We start from the raw sequence: 21,530 nt of genomic DNA, 5'->3' as shown, positions 1-21,530 counted from the left end.
AATCGGGGTCCAGGAGCTTCCTTATCTCACGGGAGGAGAGATCAGAACACAGCACTTGGCACCCAGTTCCTTCTCTGAGGAGCAGGGTCCTCTCTGTAGCCTCAACTGTAAGATGAGGAAGGAACGAACCTTCCAGTTTTCTGCACCCGAGGTTGGGAGGTAGGACTTGGGAGGCTGGGAATGGAACTGGCATGGGCCTGAGTGGGGGTGGGGGCACTCTCGCCCCCCGGCCTGCCTGGGGTGAGACCTGGAGCTGGTTGCTCGGCACCCTGTGACCTGCTCCTCCTCCCTGTAAACTCTTAACCCCGATCTGGAGAAGGTGATCCCCAAGGGCTAGGGCTCACCCGCCCAGAAATACATTAAATAAATAACTGTGCTCTGCCCAGATTTTATCTCATCAGGATTCCAGAGCAGAAGACAAATGGCCTCATGTCCGGCAGGGAGGTGTAATTCATTCTCCCGGGTGAGCCTCAGCCTGGGGATGGGGAGGGGAGGGGAGAGGTTTGGAGTGTGCAGAACACGCAAACTTGGGGGCTGGGTGGGCCCTCGAGCTTGGCGTGCAGGGCTCAGCGCCAAGACCTCCAGAAACATCCTGCTTTCCCCGGGGCCTGCTCAGGGATTGAAACAAAGCCTAGCATCCTTTAATTCAGGGAGTTTATTTCTGAGACTTCTAGGGCAATACGCATAGGATGTGTAAAGAGTTAGCTACGGAGTTGTTCTTCACCGTGTTATTTATAAGTCTGAAAAACTGGAAGCAACCTACATGTCCAACGAGAGGGGATTGGTTGAATAAATTATGACTCAGCCAGAAAAGAAAACTCAATGCAGCCTTTTAAAAAATGATGCTGTCGAAGAACAGGTAATGACATAGAAATGAACTTATATATATTAAACAGAAAAAAAGCTAATAAATATGTAAAAGAATCTGATTTTGAAAGTATGTCAATTTATTAAAAACTAGAAGGATATACACCAAAACATTGATTGGTTGTAAGGTAAAGGATAATTTTAGACTCCTTCGTTTTTTCTTTGCTTTTATTTTGATTTTGCTTTCCTGAATTTTAAACTTTTTCTGCAATAGTCATGCACTTCTTTATCCACGAAGGACAAAAAGAGTAAAAATTGTTATTGTTGTTATTATTTTACAAACCAGAGCTTCCAAGATTTAGCTTAGGAGGGAGAATTTCCAGGTGGGAGGGGCAGTGTGCTGGGTGCTGAGCGTCCAGGGTTCACCAGACCAGGACTCTGCTTCTAAGGGGCTCACAGCCCTGTGGGGCCACAGATGGGCATAGCTGACAAGTACATGGCAAAGAAACCCTGTCACTTGTGACAACACGGATGAACCTGGAGGACATTCTGCTAAGTGAAATAAGCCAGGCATAGAAAGACAAATATTGCATGACGTCACTTAATGTGGAATCTAAAAAATTCAACTCAGAGAAGCAGAGCCTAGAGTGGGGGTTCCCAGAGGCTGGGGGGGATGGAGGAATGTTAGTCAAATGGTACAAAGTTTCAGACATATTTGAATGAGTTCTGGAGCTCTATATAGCGCAGTGACTATAGTTAATAATACATGCTTAAAATTGCTATGAGTAGATCTTAATTGTTTTTCACCAAAAAAGGAACTATGTGAAGAATTTGTTAATTAGCTTGATTGTGCTAATCATTTCATAATATATACATATATCAAATCATCATGTTGTGCACCTTAAATATGTGCACCTTTTATTGGTCAATTATACCTCAATAAAGCTGGACAAAAAAAGAAAATCCATCCTATTTCACAGAGTTGTTGAGTAGAATAAATAAGAAACTGTACTTTCCACTCAATTTTGCTGTGAACCTAAAACTGCTCTAAAAATAAAGTTTATTAAATTTTTTTAAAAATTAAAAAAACAAGCATATGGCATGACAGAGAGGAAAGACTTCCTGGAAGAAGTGACATTTGCGCTGGACCTCGAGGAGTGAACAGGTAAACTAGGAAATGGAAAAGGTGAGGAGAGACAATTTACTCAGGAAACTTGAGTGAGAAAGGAAAGGGGGATGGGACAGATTCATGTAGAGGAAGACCTAGCCTGGCTGCGGAGAAGTGGCTTTTAGAATTTCAACAGGCAGGGAAGGAGGGAAATGTACTGCAGATGGAAATACTGGTTTGCTGAGGAGGGGGCAGGTGGACAATTCAGCAGATGGATACTAGGGTGTGGAGCACATGGCCTTGATTTGGGATTACCACTGGCATGTGACCACTCCTAGAGAGAAGAGAATGAGGACAGAAGTGGGTTCAGAGGAGAACCTCGGGGCACAGGCTATGCTGGGAGGAGGCTGAGGAGGAGGATCTGAGAGGCAGGAGGATCACCAGGGCAGTAGGCTGTCACAAGATTTAAGAATGAGCAATGAGGAGAGCATCAAACATTGTCAAGAGGTCAAGAGAGAAAAGCATTGAGAAGGGCCCATAGTTGGCAAGAGTTTGGTCCTTGGAGACCTTGGTGAGGTTCAGGAGGGGTGGACAGGGCCAAGGTCAGGAGTATATGACTTTCCTGTTGCTCTGTAACAAACCACCACAAAGTGAGTGCCCTAAACAATATGACTTTATTCTCTTACAGTGCCGGAGGAACAAAGTCCAAAATCAGTCTCACTGGGCTAAAGTCAAGGTGTCGACAGGGCCCGATCCTCCTGGAGGCTCCAGGGGAGAATTCATCCCCTTGTCCTTTTCAGCTTCTTGTGGCCGCCTGTATTCCTTGGCTTGTGGCCCCTTCCTCCACCTTCAAAGAGCATCACACCAAACTCTGCTTTTGTCATCATATCGCCTTTTCTGCTTTAATCTGCCGCCTCCCTCTTAAAGGACCCCTGTGATTACATTAGCCCCCACTGGAATAACCCAAGATAATCTTCCCATTGAACAATTTTTAATTTAATCACACATGCAAAGTCCTATAAAAGATCAGGACATGCCCATCTTGTGTGTGTGTGTGTGGCGGGGGGAGCAGGGCGGGTGTCATTATTCAGCTTTCCACTATTCAGGTGGCAAGGGGCTGATTATGGAAGAGAGAAGTGGAGGAAATGGAAAAGGTGAGGAGAGACAATTTACTCAGGAAACTTGAGTGAGAAAGGAAAGGGGGATGGGACAGATTCATGTAGAGGAAGACCTAGCCTGGCTACGGAGAAGTGGCTTCTAGAATTTTATTTTATTTTCCTGATTCTGTGTGTCCCCTTTCCTCCCCCCATCCCTCAGGCCAGTTGGAAAATTAGAAACATAATCCATGTTGTTGATTCCATCAGGTATTGCTTCCCTTCACCCCTGACACCGCCCCCCCCAGGGGTCTGCCAAGCTATGTGAGTTAAAATCTACATTTTAAAAAAGACGGGTTCTCATTTTATTTACAATGGCAATTTCTGCTCTAATTGCAACACAAAACTTATTAATTATATTATTAATTTTTCAAGTTCAGATATTGATGTCCAGTTTAGAAAGGTAAAAATTGAATTCACATTCCTTACTTCCACTTCCACTCAGTCCCTTCTGAAAATTTGCCTTGTTGGACGACGGATTTTAATTATTCTACTGCTTTTACCTGTAACTTAATTTCTCCCCAGCTTTACTGAGATAGAATTGACAAGGGATTGACATTTTTTAAACCACAAGGAAAAGGCCCCGGAGCTGTCAAGAATAATATTTTATTGACTTGGAATGAGTTTTGGAATCTGTATTTTTAACCAACTACCCAGGTGATTTTGATGATCAGACAGTTTGAGGTGTTTTTTCCCCTCTTTCCTCTTTCTCTTCCCTTCAGTAAACTGTTTTTCAACTTTGTTTTTCAGTGAAAACTATTTCCTCCTCACGGTTAACTCGATCCAGAGGCTGCGCCCATCTCTCCCACGTCAACAGTCCTGTGTCCTTGGCGGAGGACAGAGCTCTCATTCTGGGCCTTTCCCTGTTCCTCAGCCAAACCCCTGCTTCTGCACCTCCCTGCAGCTAATAAAGCTCTCTGATGCCGGGAAAGCCCCCGCCCGCTGTCACTCACAGGGAAGAGTGAAATCTGCAGAGGCCACACTTGTCCTAATCCACAGCTCTCCTTGCCTCCTCCACTCCCGTTTTCCCAGAGCAGCTGCCTCTGTCCCAGGCCTCAGGGTTGTCCCTGGGCTGAAGTGGAATCCAGCCACAACCACCTTCCAAAGCCAACAGTCACGGTGAACCTGCAGAAAGGCAAGAGCTGGGCACGTCCTGACATGGAGTACAGAAAGTCTCCCAGTGAGAAGACAGGACGGCAGTATTTGGGGGAGCCCTGTGCTGAGTGGAGGCGGGTGGGTATATTTCCTTGGCTTCCAGAGCCTCTCATCTGATGGGATCAGCCGCTCCAGCCAGTAGCCACCTGGCCCAGCTTTGGGAGATGTGGAGAACGAATTTCACAGTGATTTCCACTGGGCCAGGGCATGGAGACAGCTGCAGGAGGGCACACAGCTGGCGCTGCCCACCCCTTCCAGAGCTGCTCTGGGGGAATGCCACCCTCCTCGTGGGAAGTGAGAGGAGGGTCCTGCTTGCTGTGGTTCCATGGGAAGGGACCTCTAAGCTATACCCTCATTTTGAGGGCATGAGCTGGCCTTCATTAGAATAAAATCCCATCATCCCTTATTCCAGTAGCTCCCCAACCTGGATAAACATCAGGATCACTCGGGATGTTTATTTTAAAAATGAAGATTAATAAAAATAATGATTTTGGGAACCCATCCCCAGACCTAATGAATCAGAATCTCTTTGGTAGGACTAGGGCTGGAATGTGTGAGTCCATTTAATCAGACTGCTTTCCTGATTGCTGAAATTTGAGTCCATAGAATGAGAGCATGAAGAGGGTATGGTGGAGGCTCGGATGACAGAGAATAATACTTAGAGTCACCATTGACAAAGGCATAGCCATGTGAATCGCAGCCAGAAAATCGCAGACTTCTCAGACATTATCTTATTTAGTCATCAAAACAAACCTGTGAGGTATGTCCAATTACTATCCACATTTTGCTGATGAGGAAATGGGAGCTCAAAGAGGTCCAGCTAGGAAGGGCAGAGCCAGAACTCAGGTCCAGAGCCTTCTCTTCACATCTCTGCCATGGAAGGGATAATGTGAAACCAGGCCACCACCTCCAGAGTATGTGACCAAATTGTGACATTTAAAAAAATGTGCTTGAAAAAAATAGATAGAGAGATGGATTTTTTTAGAGACAGAGAGAGACACACAGAGAGAGAAACATGGATATGAGAGGGAAACATTGATCTGCTGCCTCCTGCACTCCCTATATCGGGGATCGAGCCTACAACCTGGGCATATGTACTGACCAGGAATCCAGCCAGCAACCTTTTGGTGCATGGGACAACACCCCAACCAACCGAGTTACACAGCCAGGGCAAAATGTGCTTTCTGTACACTTATCTCTGCTGGGTGCAGTTCCCACGAGCTCACTCCTCTCATATCAGGCCATGGAGCACTTGTGGACACAGAGGCGATCAGGACATGGCCACCATCAAGACAGGATGGTTCGTGGAAAAGGCACTGGGCTGAAGCCGGGAGGGGAGACTCTGGTCCCAGCACCACCACCTGGAGCTGTGAAAGGGGCCTCGGTGCCCTTTCTGTGCAGAGGGAGATGGACGGGGCGATCTGTAGGGGTCAATCAGCTCTTCAGCAGAGCCCAGCCCCATCTCACCAGATACTCCCTCTTCCCCTCTAGGTTCTTCCAAGGCAGTGGCTTTCTCTAAAATCAGTTCCTCATCTGGACATGGTGAGCCTCTCTGTGGGGGTGCTGGGAGCATCAGGGAGGAAACTGAGCCTCCTCGGGCTTCAGAGAAGACTTCCTGGAAGAGTTGGTACCTGAGTCAGAGCTATCCAGGAGAGTGCAAACATCAAGCAGTGGGGAGAGCATGAGCCAAAGCATGGCTGCCTCTCCTCACATGGTATACAAAGTCAGACTTCGGGTTTCAGTGTATTTTTAGGTGTAAAATGCAGTGCCACCTGCTCTCGAAAGCCCTCCTCACCCCTTTGGCAGCCTCATTTGGCTTCCACAGAGCTTTGGGGAACTCCAGGGACCTGTGACCCGCACACTGCTGGGGAGAAGATATTTGCATGGCTGTGTCCCCACTGGCTTCTCACAGGCCAGGGGACTGGCTCTGTATCCTGTGCCTGACGTAGGACCAGGCACTGGGTCATACAGGAAGAAAGGGAGGGAAAGGAAGAAAGGGAGGAAGGAGGGAAGGAAGGTCTGGCTCTAAGGGGCACTTCACTTGGGAGGCCTCAGAGGGTGCCCACCTGTCCAATTGGGTTCCATGGGACTGCCCAGGCTGGGTTAGAATCGTCCCTCTCTGACTCTTCCTGGTGAGTCAGAGACTGGGATAGCTGAGCTCTGAGAGGTTGAGCCAATGAGGACTACTGCGGGAAATGAGTCCCCACATCCCTGTCTCTCCCATTCATACATCTTGTATACCTACCCAACATCCTTGAATAAGGCCCAAGATTCTTATCCCCACATGGGCAGTTGAGAACTGCCTTGGAGAAAAGTATAATTCAGATCCTAAACTAAATTGTAGCTGGAGTGAGTTCTTCTCAGGGTAAAGATGCTCCTCAGGTGCAGACTGAGGGTGAGGGCCCCAGATTGGAGCATTGGACTCCTGCTGCTACATGCAGCATAAACAAGTCCTCCCTTCTGACAAAGGAGAGGAGACAATATGAGCCCCAGAGACCCAGCAATCAGTAGAGAGCGGGTGGGGGGCCAGGCCCATTTCACCGGAGATTCAGTAAGGCCGAGACTCAGCATTTTTAGGGACAGAGCTGGAAGAGGCCATTGGAGACCAACATCTGAAGCTACAAGTGAAGCCCAGAGAGGGACACTTGCTGTGGAAAACTGAATAAATAGCTCTCAGATATGTTCAAGCAATCCCCAGAATCTGTGAATGTTCCTATATGGCAAAAGGAACTTTACAGGTGTAATTAAATCAAGGATCTTGAGATGGGGAATAGCCAGGTGGCCCAATGTAATTAATCACAAAACACCCTTAGAAGAAGGATGCGGGAGGGTCAGAGAAGGCAATGTGATGACAGAAGCAGAGACTGGAGTGATGTTCTCTGAAGATGGAGGAAGGGGCCAGAAGCCAAGGAATACAGACGGCCACTAGAAACTAAAAAAGGCAAGGAAATGGATTCTCTCTAGGAAGAATGGGCCCTACTAACACCTTGAGTTTAGCCCAGTGAGACTGACTTTGGACTTCTGAGGTCCAGAATTATAAGAGAATAAATTTGTGCCATTTTAAGCCATTTACTTTGTGGAGATTTATTGTAGCAGCAATAGGAAACTCATACACTTACCTAGAGACACAGAGCTAGTAAGTAGCTGAGCCTGTTCTCTGATCCTCCAGGACAGGGATGGATGGAATCCACATCAAACTGGATGGGCCAGGGTAGAAATGCAAGTGAGGCCCTGAAGGGCCCGGATAACATGGTTGGGGACATCCCAGGCCTCTGAGATGTGTGTGCACGTGTGTGCGTGTTAGAGAGATGGGAACAGCGTGCCTTCTTCATGCATCAGGGGATTTTCTGGGAAGGCAATCCTCCAAAGGCTTGTCAACATTTTTCTCTCCAGGAAAAAATAACTCAATCCCTATATAAAAAAAAAAAGTCATAGTTTCACACGCACACATGTGGACGCACTTGTGGGTCGTAGCAAGAAATGAACTACTCCAGTCCTCTTTAATTTTCACGGGGCAGGGTGCAGAGCTGAGCGGGTCGGAGGATCCATCAGCCAGAGGACTGTGGACACATCGTGACATCTGGATTTCCCCAAAGCACTCCGGTCCTGTAGAATAAGTTCCCCACCCCCTCATTGCTTCCTGCTTCCACTGAATCTCTGGGAAGATTTGACACATTTCTTAGCAGAGGAGAGCAATTGGAATTTCCAGCTTAATTCCAGATGTGGGCCTGACTGTGCTGGAGAGTTTGGCCTTGTCAAGCATCTGGGAGGCCAGTCGTCCCGCCAGACTCCCCAGCGCTGGCCTGCACGGTCGTGTGTGACCCCCTCCCTGACTTTGGGTCTTGTGGTTGGGCTTTCTGGAGGGAGCCCATGTGTGTGGTTTTCACACGTGTGGAGAGGGCTGAGGGGGGTCTGCCTGACTGCCTCTGGGATGGGGAGGCGGGGGCTGGGACAGGAAAAAAAATCAAGCTGATGAAGAGCATTCTGGGAGTGTGGATGAGGCCAGAAACTAAGGCCAGAGGCTAAATCTGGAGCAGGCTGAGGGTAGGAAGGGAGACTCAGAGCACCAAGGGGTCAGTCCGAACCAAGGTCAATCCCTATCCAAAGGGTCTTAATAAGAGGGAGGCCAGGAAGGTCAAAGGCAATAGAAAAGTTGATATGACAGCAAAATGGAAGCAGGGGCCCAAGTCAAGGAATGTCAGAGGCCTCTAGAATCTGGAAAAGGCAAGGAAACAGATTCTGCCCTGGAGCCTCCAGAAGGAACACAGCCCTGCCAATGCCTTGACTTTAGCCCAGACAAGTAAAATAATAAATATATGATGATTTGTTATAGCAGCAACAAGAAACTAATACACCCTCCCAGCATGTGGTGGATGCCAGATTCTGCCCCATTCCCTGCTGCAAGCATCTTTTCAACACACACAGGGTGAGGGGAGTTTCCCGACTGGCGTCCCTGACCACCTTGGCTGAGCACCAGCCCAGACCATAGCAAGGAAGGCAGAAGGGGCTGCTTCCTACCAACCAAGGCCTCCAGCTGGTGATGGAGCTGGACCCTGTCCATGTTGCCAGACTTCTGGGCCATGACCTTGCCCCCATGCCCACTGCCTTCCTTCACTCATGGATAAACCAGCCATGGGCCTACTAGTATGTTCCTCCACCTCAGCCCTCTAATTTCCCCCACACTCTGGGATTTCACTCTCTCCTCCCAACAAGGAGAACAACATTCTCAAGCTGCAAATGAGGGAATCAGAACAAGGAGTGAGAGACACTCACAGAACTCGGGAAGGCCTTGCTTCCTGGGGACTAAACGTCAGCAACATCTGTGGTAAACGGGGTTTTAACAAACAAACTCAGGGGCTGTGTTGAGTGAGGGTAGGAAGCGGCCAGGCTGGGTCAGTGTGTGTGGATGTGGGACAACACAGGGCCCCACAACCCTGTTCTGAGAAATGTTGAGATTCCACAGCACACCCGTCACTTGTTTTTCTCCTCTCTGCTTACAAGCCAAGTATAGACACCTATGCACAAATCATCCAGGTACCCACATGTTCCCAAATACACACAGGTCCACTAGCAGTACCATCATGTGCACAGAGGAAACGGGCAAACACATATGCAGGCTCCAGCCAACACATAAACAAGCAGTCATGCATGCACACTGCAGACAACCATACTCCACAAATGCAGATATACCATGCACAACTAAAGACCACCCATTCATATGGACCCTAGGACACCTGGGAGCAGATCCCATGCCCAGTGCTTCCTGCACCTCCCTTCAGGGAGGGAGGCCTAGATTTCCAACCCCACCCCAACCCTCCTGAGCTCTGCTCTGGAGCCCTCTGCTGGGGAGGCCCGGAACAGGCTGCTGGGCCCCTCCTTGGCCCTGGAGCTGAGCAAGCTGAACTGGGGATTTGGAGGGAAGATGAAGAGAAAAGCAAAACGGGCTAGAGCCAGCTCCCAGGCATCCTGCCTCCACTGGGTCCAAATGACTTTCTGCAGCCTCCACCCTAGGCTGAAGGAGAGATTTCTCTGCAAAGATCCCCATTTTGCTGCCCCTCTTTTTGCCAGACCCCAGGCCCACACTGTCCTAGCAGTAGGCATGGCTCCTGTGCCTGCATGCAAAGGAAGGGGTCCTAACCTGGCTGCATCACATACCCCCCCCCCGCCCACCTCCAGGACAGGACTTCTTCACCATCCTTCACTCCAGGAGCTCAACCTGGCTCACCCTCCCTACCCTCCCCACCTGGCCTATCTTGCAGCTGGGCGCCCAGCCTCCTTGCCACCCACTGGGTCTCTGACTCGGCTTGTTGTAGCTCCCTGTTCAAACCCCCACTGTATCCCATAGGTTTACCCTCCTGCTCTCAGTGGCTTTTCTTTCTTTCTTTCCCCCCCCCCCCCCGCCCCACATTTTATTTATTTATTTATTTATTTACGGCTTTTATTTCCATTTTTCTCCCAGCAGAAGGGGAGGAAGTGAAGACCTGGGCTTTAGAATAAGATGGATATACCTGAATTCAGAGCTCAGCTCAAAAATGGTATTTACTCACATCATGGGCCTCTTGGGCAATGAACCTAACTGTCCTCAGTCGCAGTTTCTTGAGGTGGGTCGGGGATCGTGAGACTCACAGGGCAGGGTGATTACATGAGATAACATGCTCAGTGCCCAGCATCAGCGCTGGTCTAAGGGGTGAGCTAGCCAGGCCGCTGGCTGCCTAAGACGCCATCTTTCCAAGGCACTCACACATCACTGGGCATGGAAGGAGATGACGAAGACCATGTTTGGAAGTCCTCGAAGGAACAGGTGGATGCTCTCCGTGAATGAGCTGCTTGCACTGGGGTGGCAGGGGCCCACAGAAGAGCAGGCTAGAATAATATAGTTGGTCTCTTACTGTTTACTAAGGAGGGCGGGGCAGGGTCTCTACAGAGTTTTTGTTTATCTGATTCAGGGATGCAAGTTTGGGGTCAGAGCTGAACAGCTCAGAGAGGACGGAGTATTGCCAACAGGGATCCTCTTCTCCATCCACTGCCCTGTCCTCCAAGCAGAGATCAGTTGCCGCTACATTAAAACGGAACAAAAGAATGTCAGCTTGATGGGACATAAAATCGTTAGCCAGCCTGGGGTACACACATGTTTCCAATGGGCCCTTTCTGACATGTGCAGGGTGCTTAATACATGTTAGCTGGATCTGTCTCTCCAGTCCTTGGCCCTACGACTTCTCTCCAGCCCCCTCCACTCAGCTCAGAGCTTCTCATATCCTCTCTACCTGGTCTTTGTGTCCACGGTTTCATTTAGTTCTTCACTCCAAACCCATACCCGCAACCTCAGCCCACTGGCCCAACCCATGCTGAAAGCCTCAGGCTTCTAACAGGCTCCTGGTTTCCATTTCTTGGGAAATCAGATAATTCTCATAGATTAGCCTGTTTAAAACAACAGTAAACAGCCACCATCTTGCCCTGGAAAGTATCTCATTATCTTAAATACCTACAATCAGGCAGTCCCAGCTTATCAATGAGTTGTATTTCAAACTTTGTTGCTGTGAAGGGAATTGGCATTCCAGACAATGAGCCAATAGAACACCGAGGACTTGGCGTTATGAATGGGGCTCAGTTTTCCAGGCTGAGCCACAAATGCCCATTTAACCCACCACAAAGCTGGGCTGCCACACACCTACATGGGGGGAGAAAAAGAAAACCCTACTGTTGCAAGGCCTGTAGGTAGAAATGGAAAAATAATAATGCCGATCTAGACAAGGCTGTTTATTTTCTCTTGAAAGCTGGTGCTTGAGGGAAAGCAGGTTTCTTAACAGGAGTATGAGGAGATGGATGGGACGTTCTGAAGGAAACTTCGAGGTGCTGTTCAAGGGCTTTAGAAGCTGAAAGCCTTTGTTCTCCATCATTCTAATTAATCTTTCTGACATCCAGTCTGCCTTTTTCTTGACACAGGGTGGGCCTGGCTGCATCCCGACACTCAGTCAGCCAGGATTGTTTGGCTAGATAGAGTAAACTGTGGGGCTGAGGTAATTAGGGTAGAGTCGTTAAAAAGGAGATGAAGGAAGTATACTCAAGGGTGTGTGATTTGGGTCTTAAAGGTGTCCTGAGGAAGAATGAGCTGATCTGAACTGATCGTGGTAAAAAACAAAGGACAAACACAGAGAGCAAAGGGAGATTATGGTACATTTGTAACCCTATCCCCCACCCATGGAAGGAGATGGAGGAGAAAAGAGGTTGGGGAGCCAGACTGTTCCAAGGCTGACCACCAGGTGACATCACAGGCCCGGAACAGCTTGGTTGCTGCCTGTGGCAGGTTGTGGGGGACCCAGGAGGCCCCAGGGAAGTAGGGGAGTCATTGGTTCCGAAGTTCAGGACATTTTCAGGTTTGATCCTCATTCTGACTGAGTTGGAGAGGGTATGCTCATGCACATGCCCTGTCTTTCCCAGCCACCACCCCGTCTCCCCTGAGGGGTTTGTGCTGGTATATCAGGCATGGTGGGGGTGGGATGGTGCCCAGAGGGATGGGGGCCAGGGAGAGGGGGCCCGTGAAGAGAATAGGAAGGGGAGCCTCAGAAAGGCCATGGACAGAACCTTGATAGCACGAAGGAACAGAAAACAATGAACCTTTATTGAAAGTCCGCCCCCACTCACAGGTCCTGACACAGGGAGGCCCAGGGGCAATCAAGCAGTCCCACCTACAGGGCTGCCCACGGATGCGGGTGATTCAGAGTTTAGGTTTGGCTGATAACAGCCTGGACCAGCTGAGAATGGGCCCTTTGTCAGGGTTGCCCATCCTCAGGCCCCCTCCTCACAGCTGGGCTGGCTAGAGCAGGCCTAAGAGGACGGCTGCCTTGCACGAAACAGGACTGACTGGAAAAATGCAAAGATACCCAGAAGCCTCTACTCTGAGATGCCGTGTGGGAACTTAAGAAGCCTCAGGGCAAATGTTTAGGAGAAAGATACAGCTTGGCTGGAACCCACATTCTTTTCTTCCAGGTTTTCAACCTCAGCTGTGTCTCCCCCCACCCCCATCCCACTGATTCCTTCAGGGAGAAAAAAATATCACTTTCACTACTGTGTAAGTCTGGGTTGCAGATAGCCAAAACCCAACTTGAATCAGCTTGCCAAAAAGGGAGTATTGACTGACTGACTGGCTTGGTCAGGGCAAGGATGGAACAGGCCTCCGGGGGGCCGTGGCATGACACCTATTCACCCTGCTGGGATGCTATTCTCTTTGCGTCTCTCAGAGGCTGGTGGCACCCGTTCTACTGCACTCTTTGACCACTCTGGCAGGGAAAATGACCATGGTTAGTTCAGGGTTCTATTCTCATAGTTTCATGATCAGAGAAGAAACTGCATTGTCTGCCACCAGATTTGGTTAGGAAAAAATCCTGAGGAAGAACTCTGATTGGCTCTACTTGAATCATGTGCCCAGTTCTGGACCAATCTCTGTGGCCAGGTAGGGGGCTGAGGTATGTGTTATGGTGATTTTCCAAGGCCGAGCCACTTGTCCAACCGTGTGACTAAGGGGAATGAGGTACAGGGCAGAAAAATAGAAAAACCTTGCTGCGCACTTGGGGTTTCATGTGGCAAAACTGCTAGTTGGCCCAGAATAATAATTTTCACTTTTATCAAATCGGAAAAAAATAATGTTTACTGGATACATGGCTTCCTGGAATGAAAACTGTATTTCCCAAGCTCCCTTGCAGCTAATGATAGTCATGTGTTTAGTAGTTCTGACCAATGGGATATGAGCAAAAGGAAGGTGTGTAACTTCGAGATGGTGTCCTTACAAGGAGGGAAGCAACCTTTCCTGACCCTCTCTTCCCTACTTTGTGCATCCGGGAGGCCTGTGTCATGGTGAACCACCTGGGATCTGATGGGTGAGAACATGATCATAGGGATGGCACCACAGCAAGTTAGTTAGTTAGAAGGCGCCCGAGTCCCTGATGCCATTTTGGCCCCAAACTGTTTATGCCTGAGTGATTACACAAGAGGAAAGAAACATCTCTCTTGTTTGAGCCACTGCTATTTTGGGTCTCTGTTACACATACCCAGTCTATATCCTAAATAATACATCCTGGGACCTTTTCTTGGGTTGAAAACTATCTCCTGTATCCAGGACCAAATTTATTCCCTCGCCATATATACCTCCAACTAAACCCAGAAAAATCCTGCCTGTGGCCAGCCCACCCTTTGCTGAGAGTGTGACAAGAAACATCACAGGCCATATCTGCTCTCTCTAACCTGCAGAGTTATTGTCATTTCTCCCTACATACTCATTCCATTTCACTGGGCATGTTGCAAAGTGTTTTGCACATGGCTTAGACCAAACTCTGTGCTGGCTCGGGGGCTCCTAAAGAGTGGAGGCCATGGCTCCCTCATCGATCTGGGGGTTCCTGAGTTTATTTCTGAGCATATATCTCCTGGAGAAATATAAAGCACAGCAGACAGCCCATCTCCCCTTGAGGCAGGAACTGGGGGCGCAGAGTTACTGAGAGCTGAGGTCTCAGGAGAGACCGCTGATAACTGCCCCTTGCCCTGTCACCTGGGAGTGTTCTGTCCCGAGGCACCTACTCAAGGCCCATGGTCCTGAGGGAGGGAAAAGAAAGCCCTGGCCAGGTAGGTCTCGGGTTTCTGGGATGGGAAAGAGGCAGTGGCCGGGTCAGGTTTGAAGTCAATGTAGAAGAGGAGGCACTGAAAATAATGGAAGGACTTTGTGTCTGACGATCCTCCACCCTCATTCCAAGCTTTCATAACTGAAGCGTGATCACTGAGTTGTGCCCAGTTGGGAAACATTGCCTCGGACCACAGCAGCACAGGCTGGGACAGGGCTGGGCTCCTCCTTTCCTTTGTATTGACTGTATTGGAGAACAATGGCGGGACAGCCCACGCCTTTCTTAGAGCCGTCCTTGGCTGCCAAGCAGCTGGCTTCACCTTTTCCTCTTTCCCTCTAAACCTCCGCCCTTAGACTATCCCTAAGAGCCAAGATGGTGTCTCTACCCTCAGACAGAGGCCAGAAAACTTCAAATGGGGCAAGTCGGACCAGCCCAGGGCCATGGGAGCTGCAGGCTCCACCTGAACGGACTGAAAGACCAGACATTAAGTTGTATCCCTGGATCTCCTCGGAGGCCTCTGGCCCCACCTCCGAGCAAGGCAATTCTCCACACTCATTTCCTCTGACTCCAGCATTGGACCCAAAGGAAGAGTATTGACTTTCTGACTGACACCCCCACCCCCACCCACCCCACCCCCACCCCGCCACTCCCCCTGCTCCTGCCCCATGATGTACATCAAGCCTGAGGGACACACGGGGCTGGTGGGGGACAGACACTCTGAGCGTGACTCTTCCATAGACATGCCACGGTCGAGGAGCAGGAACTCAAGCAGAGGCTATTTGGTCTCACATTCCCTGCACCTCAGGACTAAAGGGCGAAGTGTGTGTCCTTAGTATTCCTCATTGTCATTTCCAGCCCATTCTTCCCATCCTCTGCGCATGGACGCTCCTGCTCCACTAAACCATCCTCTCTCCGTGCCCCTGTCATCTCCCGGCCTCCCGGGCCTGCACCCTCACCCTCTAAAGACCTCAGCTCCAGCTTCATCTTTTCTCTCCCCCACCTCCTGCCACTCTCCTAGACAAACAGAATGACCGATAGCCCTACGCCATCCTCTTGCTTCCTTCATCTTCCTCTCCAATAATTGTGGTCTTTGCAAAGCATTCTTAACTGGAGCTGATTGGGAAAGGGCCCCTTCGCATAACTGCTTCAGTTTGAGGTACACAAGCAGTTGGCTTTCTCAGGAACTTAGATGACTGGCCACAGGCAGGAAGAGTCTCCATTAACCGAGCTCCCTTCGCTTTCATCTCTGCTTACAAACTGCTATCTCTAGTCCGAGTTTTTTCTCTTTCAGGACCTTGCTACCTGTGGGAAGAAGACTATACCTACCACCATTTGCACCTTTTCGAACCACCTCCTCTAGCACTAGAGGCTCACATAGGCATGTGAGCTGTATTCCAAGGTATCATAGGAGACAGCGTTACCAAATATTTTGCATACCGTAGGTCACCCTCTTTGCAACCTAAAATATCCGCCCACCGTCTGACAATAGCACCATCCCTTGTGTTTAAAATTTTGCCACATCAACATTCCACTTCTTGATGTCAAATTCTATGTTCATCAGAATATGGCTTAGACTGCTGTCACAAAGAGACCTCAAACTACCTCGGCTTAGACAAAATAGAAGTTTGTGTTTCTGTCTTGCACGTTGATGGTTCGGGGCTTAGATGGTGGTTTAGTGGTTTGGAGGGTTCAGGCTTCTTGTATGTTTTTACTTCGCTCTTTTCAACACGCTGCTTTCAACCTGCAGTCTAAGAAAGCGCTGTCATAGGGTGGGTTACTCAGGAAACAGACAGTGAGACAGAGATGTGCAGACAGGTGTGTCACTGGGGTATGCTCCTGGGACAGACCCTCTTGGAGGTAGCATGTTCCCTCTCCCTCTTACTGCTGTTTTTCACGTGGCAGCCAGAGGCATTCTCTTGAAACATACACATGAGACTGCATGTAAGTGATGACTAAGGGGTGTACCTGGAACACATGGACCTCGGTGCAAAGTATCCAATTCTGAGTTTCCCCTGGGTGAGTCCCAAACTAGAATTCACCTGTCACTTATCACAGCACTCACTACCTGCAGGCTTGTTCAGCACTCGCGTTCGCTCCTAACCTGGACACTCTGGGCAGGCAGGGGTCTTGCCAGTTACATATCCCAAGGCATCCCAGACACTATGTGGAGCACACAGCCCGGGGGCTTGGGGAAGCCAGGATGGTGTCCTTGGGAAGGGCCTTGGAGCCAGCTGTTTCCTCAGTGCACCTCAGATTTCCCAGAGGGCTCAGCGGCCTGGTGGGGAGGAGTCCGCAGAGCCCTCCTCCATCTGAGCTCCCCACACAGGACAAAACCAGGGAGAAAGAGGAAGAAGGGAGGAAAGGCTGGGCCTAAGGAAAGGCTGAGAAAGAAGGTAGGGAAACACAGAAGATCAGGAGAGTAAGCAGAATAGGAGGAATGGAGAAATCCAGAGAAAGAGGGGGCTAAGGACAGCAGGAGGTGAGCTCAGGGTAGGGGGTGGGAAGAGAATCCATTTTTTTTTTAACTTGCCGGGGGCATACCTAACACACTGACTCAGAGGTGTGGGAAACTGAGACCATCTACTTTGTGCTGTGGCTTTCTCAGTCAGCCCAAGACCACTGGGAAGAGAGTGGGGAACACCCAGTCAGAGGCTCCCCCAATCAGCAGCCCCGCAGTCTGTGGTGACTGCCCCCAGCACCCAAAGTCAATGTTTAACAGTGGCCCAAGCCCAGGAATGCTCTATCCGGACATGCAATTACAGGGGTTGGGTTACAGCCCCAGCACTGGCCAGGGCTCAGTGGCAGGAGATAAGAAGGTGGCACCAGGAAGGGCTGTGTGTGTGCTAAATTGCGGGCTCTCAGCACACCCTCAGGGCCGGCTCACAAGGCCTCCATTGTTGGGGTCTGGCTCCCAGCCCATCTCCAGCCAGATAGGAGCTGCTGTTCTGACAAGGCAAGAAAAGTACACCCCAAGTTCGTACAGATGCCATTACCCCATCCTTATCAGGTGGAGGGAAGGGAGCTAGCTAGCAAAGCTAATGTTGATTCAGAGAAAAAAGAAAAGGAATATTAGGGATCATGGCAAAAGTCAGTTCCGGCAGCTGGGGTGGGGGTCAAAGGCACCAGTCTATCCAGCTGGGGTTTTTATAATGCACAGCTGGAGGCAGGGTAGGACAGACAGGAGAGTGCAGTGGGTGAGAAGATGGGGGAGGAGATACCTCTCCCCCCGGCCCCCGGCCCCAGTGTGCCCAGTCCTGGACTGCATGCTATTATGGGGCAGAAGCTGGGCTTGTACACTCTGTTTCCTAGGACTTGAGGTCTAGTTAGAAAAACCTGGTTCATTTCTTCACCCAATATAGTCAAGAGCCCACCACACGCAGGCTTCGCTTGTAAGTGTTGGGGCTCTCGGGGCTGTGATTCCAGTGGAATGTATCTGAACAGAGTCCTGGAGACTAGCACATGGTGGTGGCTCTGGGATGGTCGGTCAGGAAAGGCACCAAGGCTGGGGGCTGAGGGAGCAGGGCCGATGACTCCCGGGAGGCCAGAGTGAATCCCAGCTCCTCTGTCTGGCTGATTCTAAGCAAGAAATGTTATCACATGAGCCCCAGTGTCCTCATCCGTAACATGGGGGCTAACACTGAGGATGGAAAGAGAACACGTGGAAGCACTGAGCACAGTGCCCAGCTCATTGGCGCATAGTAGGTCTTTGGGAAATCAGTATCACCAAGGTGAGTGAGATGTAACCCTCAACTGCAGGTGCCTGACTGCCAAACGTGGGAGGTAAAACTTGGGAAAGGCGAGATCGACCCAAGTGGGGTGGTGGTCAAATTGGTGAGGAGTGGGGGAGGCAGCTCTGAGGAGAGGAGGAGCTTGAGCAAAGGAATGGCAGCCCCAAGGAATCCAGCTGGTGGTGGGGGTAAGGGTGGGAGGGGGGTCATTCACATGCTCCTCCCCTCTCCTGCCCCCCATCCCATCCAGAACACAGAGTGAACAATCTGAAGGCAGTAGCTGTGATCACCATTTAAAAACTCTGTGTGTTGTTTTGATATGCCTTAAAGTATAGATTTGGAAGAAAAGAGCACTTTAAGGATAAAAAGTCCCCAGAATGTGTCAGTTTGGAGAATCTCCTGCTCCCAAAGCAGCGAGTAAAGGACTGGCCTTTTCAATGAGGACTGGGCATTCATTAAGGGAAAGGCGGTGGACTGCGTGCAAGGCTGGTTGCTCGGAAACCACCGATTAGAAAGGGACCATGGTGTGAACTCATGTGCTGTGCATGCTCGTCATGTGCCAGGGCGGGTCGGAAACAAAGCTGCCACAGGCAGAGAAGGCACCGAGCAACAGGGAGGCCCATTAGTCCTCTCGGGCTGCCGTAACAAACGCCACAGACTGGGTGGCTTAAACAATCGACTGTTATTTCTCCCAGTTCTGGAGGCTAGAAGTCCAAGATCGAGGTGCCGGCTCATTGAGTTCCTGATGAGGGCTTTCTTCATGGCTTGTAGACAGCCGTCTTCTCGCTGTGTCCTCACGTGGCCTTCCCTCTGTGCAGGTGGAGAGAGAGAGAGAAATCTCTCCTGTCTCCTCCTCTTCTTATAAGGACATCAGTCCTATTGGATTAGGGCCCACCCATATGACCTCATTTAACCTTAATAACTTCCTTAAAGGCCCCATTTCTAAATACAGCCACACTGGGTGGTTAGGGTTTTAAAATGTGATTTGGGGAAAAGGGGAGGGCATGGGGGAGACACACAAACATTCAGCCTAGAACAGAAGCCTTCTTTAGTATGCAAGGAAATAAGGCTTTCCTGGGAAGAGTAGGACAGACTCACGGAGGTAGTCCTCCTCTTGGGAAGAATAATGCCAACAGCCTAAGAAGAGCTACAGATGGCCCATTGCTCCCTGGGAGCTCCGAGAACAGTTCCCAGAGAAACTTTTGAATCAGAATAAGAAAATCAGTTAGCTTCTGCAACCATTTATTATCAGTAGAAACGTAATGATGGATATACCCGCCTATGCCCAGTTCTTCATATTTCTTTAAACCTTAACCATTGGTGAGTAGCCAGTCTTGATGCTTCTAGTTTAAGAAAAATTGTAATTACAAGGAAGGCTCACTAGGATAGAAAAGAGTCCTATGTTCTGTCTCTTAATTATGAATACCTTAGAAAGTTTACCTGGCTGGTTCACATTACATAAATGTTGCTGCTGCGTTTCACGTGGTGATTGCCATGTGAACAGCAGGTGTGGTACTGGCAAGGGAAGAAAAATAAACCTTAACGGAGCCTACTATGTGCCTGGTATTTTACATACATAATCTCATTTATCTTCCTAACAACCCTGAAAAATTAGCACTAGTCCCGTATATTTGTTGATTTGTTTGTTTTAAAGGAAGTGTAGGTGGTGGTTTTTTCCCCCTATTTACAAAGTTGGAAACTGAAATTCAGAGAGGGTAAGTAACTAAGTGGAGGTGATCCAGCTAGTAAGTGATAGAGCCAGGATGGAACTCAGATACCCACGTCTGTTACACTCTTTGCTGCCCAAGTCTTGCACTCCCAAACCAATGCAACATAACAGATGTCACACATACAAGCATGGGGCCACTTCACCCAGTCATATGTACACATACTCATGTACACTCAGGTGTGCCTGGCCACAGCCCCCTCCCTCATGTCCAGCTACTATTGACCACCTTGGTCCCAGCTGCGGCCGGGGAAGGGAGAAGGTCAAGATGACCCCTGGCACAAGGTCAAGATGACACCTGCCTTTCCCCCTTCTGAGTACCGAGCACTCATGCTGTGATCACGGGTCCTCCTTTGCCTCAGCCTTTTATGGAAAGCAGAGGCTGCAGACATAGTTTGAGTTTCCTTTGTCTCTATCTGCCCAACCTTGCACGTTGGCCTTTATTTCAGATAAGCAATGTACTACTAATAATGAAGAAAATATTGCATCATTCTATCTGGTAACCTTATGCTCAATAAATATTTATTGCATCCACTAATATGGAATGAGCAAAAAGCACAGAGAAAGGAAGAGGCATTGTATTTGGAAGAAAAATCAGTTTGCCTGGAACACAAGACCCGTGCAAATCTGTCACAGAGAGCAAAAGGTGAACAAGCCCGTACTCTGGTGCTCAGAGCGGGTCCTTGTCGCTCGTGAGAGACTGACTGAGTGAACACATGTGGGAGGAGGTGGTGTTAAATACCAGGAACAGCAGTGAAGATGTCAAATCAGAAATGGAGGGTGCAGTGATGGCATTGGCATTGGTCATGGGGTATGCGAGAGGGTCAAGTGGCCAGCAGGCTGCAGCCTTCACACTCTCAAAATTGAGACTCACGGAGAGGCCACATCCTGATTTGATGAGGAATTTACCCCCTCTCCCCCCCCCCATACATTTAGGGGCCTCAGGCAGGGGTAGAACGCCAGCCCAGGAGGCCTTCACAGGCCAGTAGGCCCAGTCACCCCTCAGAGCAGGACTTTCCCCACAGACCTCAGATAAACAATGTACTACTAAGAGTAGAGAGAGCCCCCAACTTCCCTGGGGTCCCCCTCAGAATAGGGTCCCCAGGGCTCCTTATGCAGAGCCTCAGGGCAGTTTCTCTAACCCTCTGAAACAGGCAGCTGGGCTCCCAGCCCCAGGCTGCCAGGCAGTGTGGTGGGGAGAGGGAGGAAATAGGCCCGCATTGTACCCGGGGCCTGGCAGCACAATGGGAGCCTGTGTCATGCCAGCAGCTGTATGTGGCTCTGCCTGTGGTGGACACCAGCCCTGGAGAGGCTCACAGCCTGGGGACCTCCTCTGTTTCGTGTCGCTCCTGGTGGGACCTGTGGGCTGGCTCTCTGTGCCTGAGGGTTGGCGTGTGTCTGGGGGTGCTGTTTATTTCTTGCAGTGTGTATGCATGTGTTCATGCCAGCAGGTCTGACCCAGCACAGGCAAGTGTGTGTGCTTCTGTGTGTCTGCATGTGGCGACACATGCGTGCCTGGGGCTGGTTGGGCGAGACTGCAAGTACATACACGCGGGCCTGTGTGTGTGCATTGAGAGACTGAGAGCCGGTAATGCAGCTGAGCACGTGGGGACACACGTGCCTAGGTCTCCTGCTTTACCAAAACAGGGAGTCTTCCCCCAAGCACCGGGCCAGGGAACGCACAGCTGGCGCTGGGCTTCCTTTGGAGAAAAGTACCGGAGGATCGGACCAAGGCTCTAGCCA

General features: G+C 49.9%; 1 long non-coding RNA gene across 2 annotated transcripts in view; it reads right to left on the bottom strand.

Annotated features, from left to right (window-relative positions):
- LOC114230276 (uncharacterized) overlaps window positions 1-21,530 on the bottom strand; it is a 198,577-nt gene that overhangs the window by 104,952 nt on the left and 72,095 nt on the right. Inside the window, exon 3 of one of the 2 annotated variants that reach the window (XR_008558560.1) lies at window positions 18,816-18,871. The exons of the other annotated variant lie outside the window; for it this stretch is intronic. This is a non-coding gene — a long non-coding RNA (uncharacterized LOC114230276). Of the gene's footprint in view, window positions 1-18,815; window positions 18,872-21,530 lie in introns of those variants that run through there. 2 annotated transcript variants of the gene reach the window in all.

The sequence above is a fragment of the Eptesicus fuscus genome, chromosome 16 (assembly GCF_027574615.1).
Source record: "Eptesicus fuscus isolate TK198812 chromosome 16, DD_ASM_mEF_20220401, whole genome shotgun sequence".
Lineage (NCBI taxonomy): Eukaryota > Metazoa > Chordata > Mammalia > Chiroptera > Vespertilionidae > Eptesicus > Eptesicus fuscus.
The sequence above is the reverse complement of the archived record's forward strand: the minus strand, read 5'-3'. Positions and strand labels throughout refer to the sequence as shown.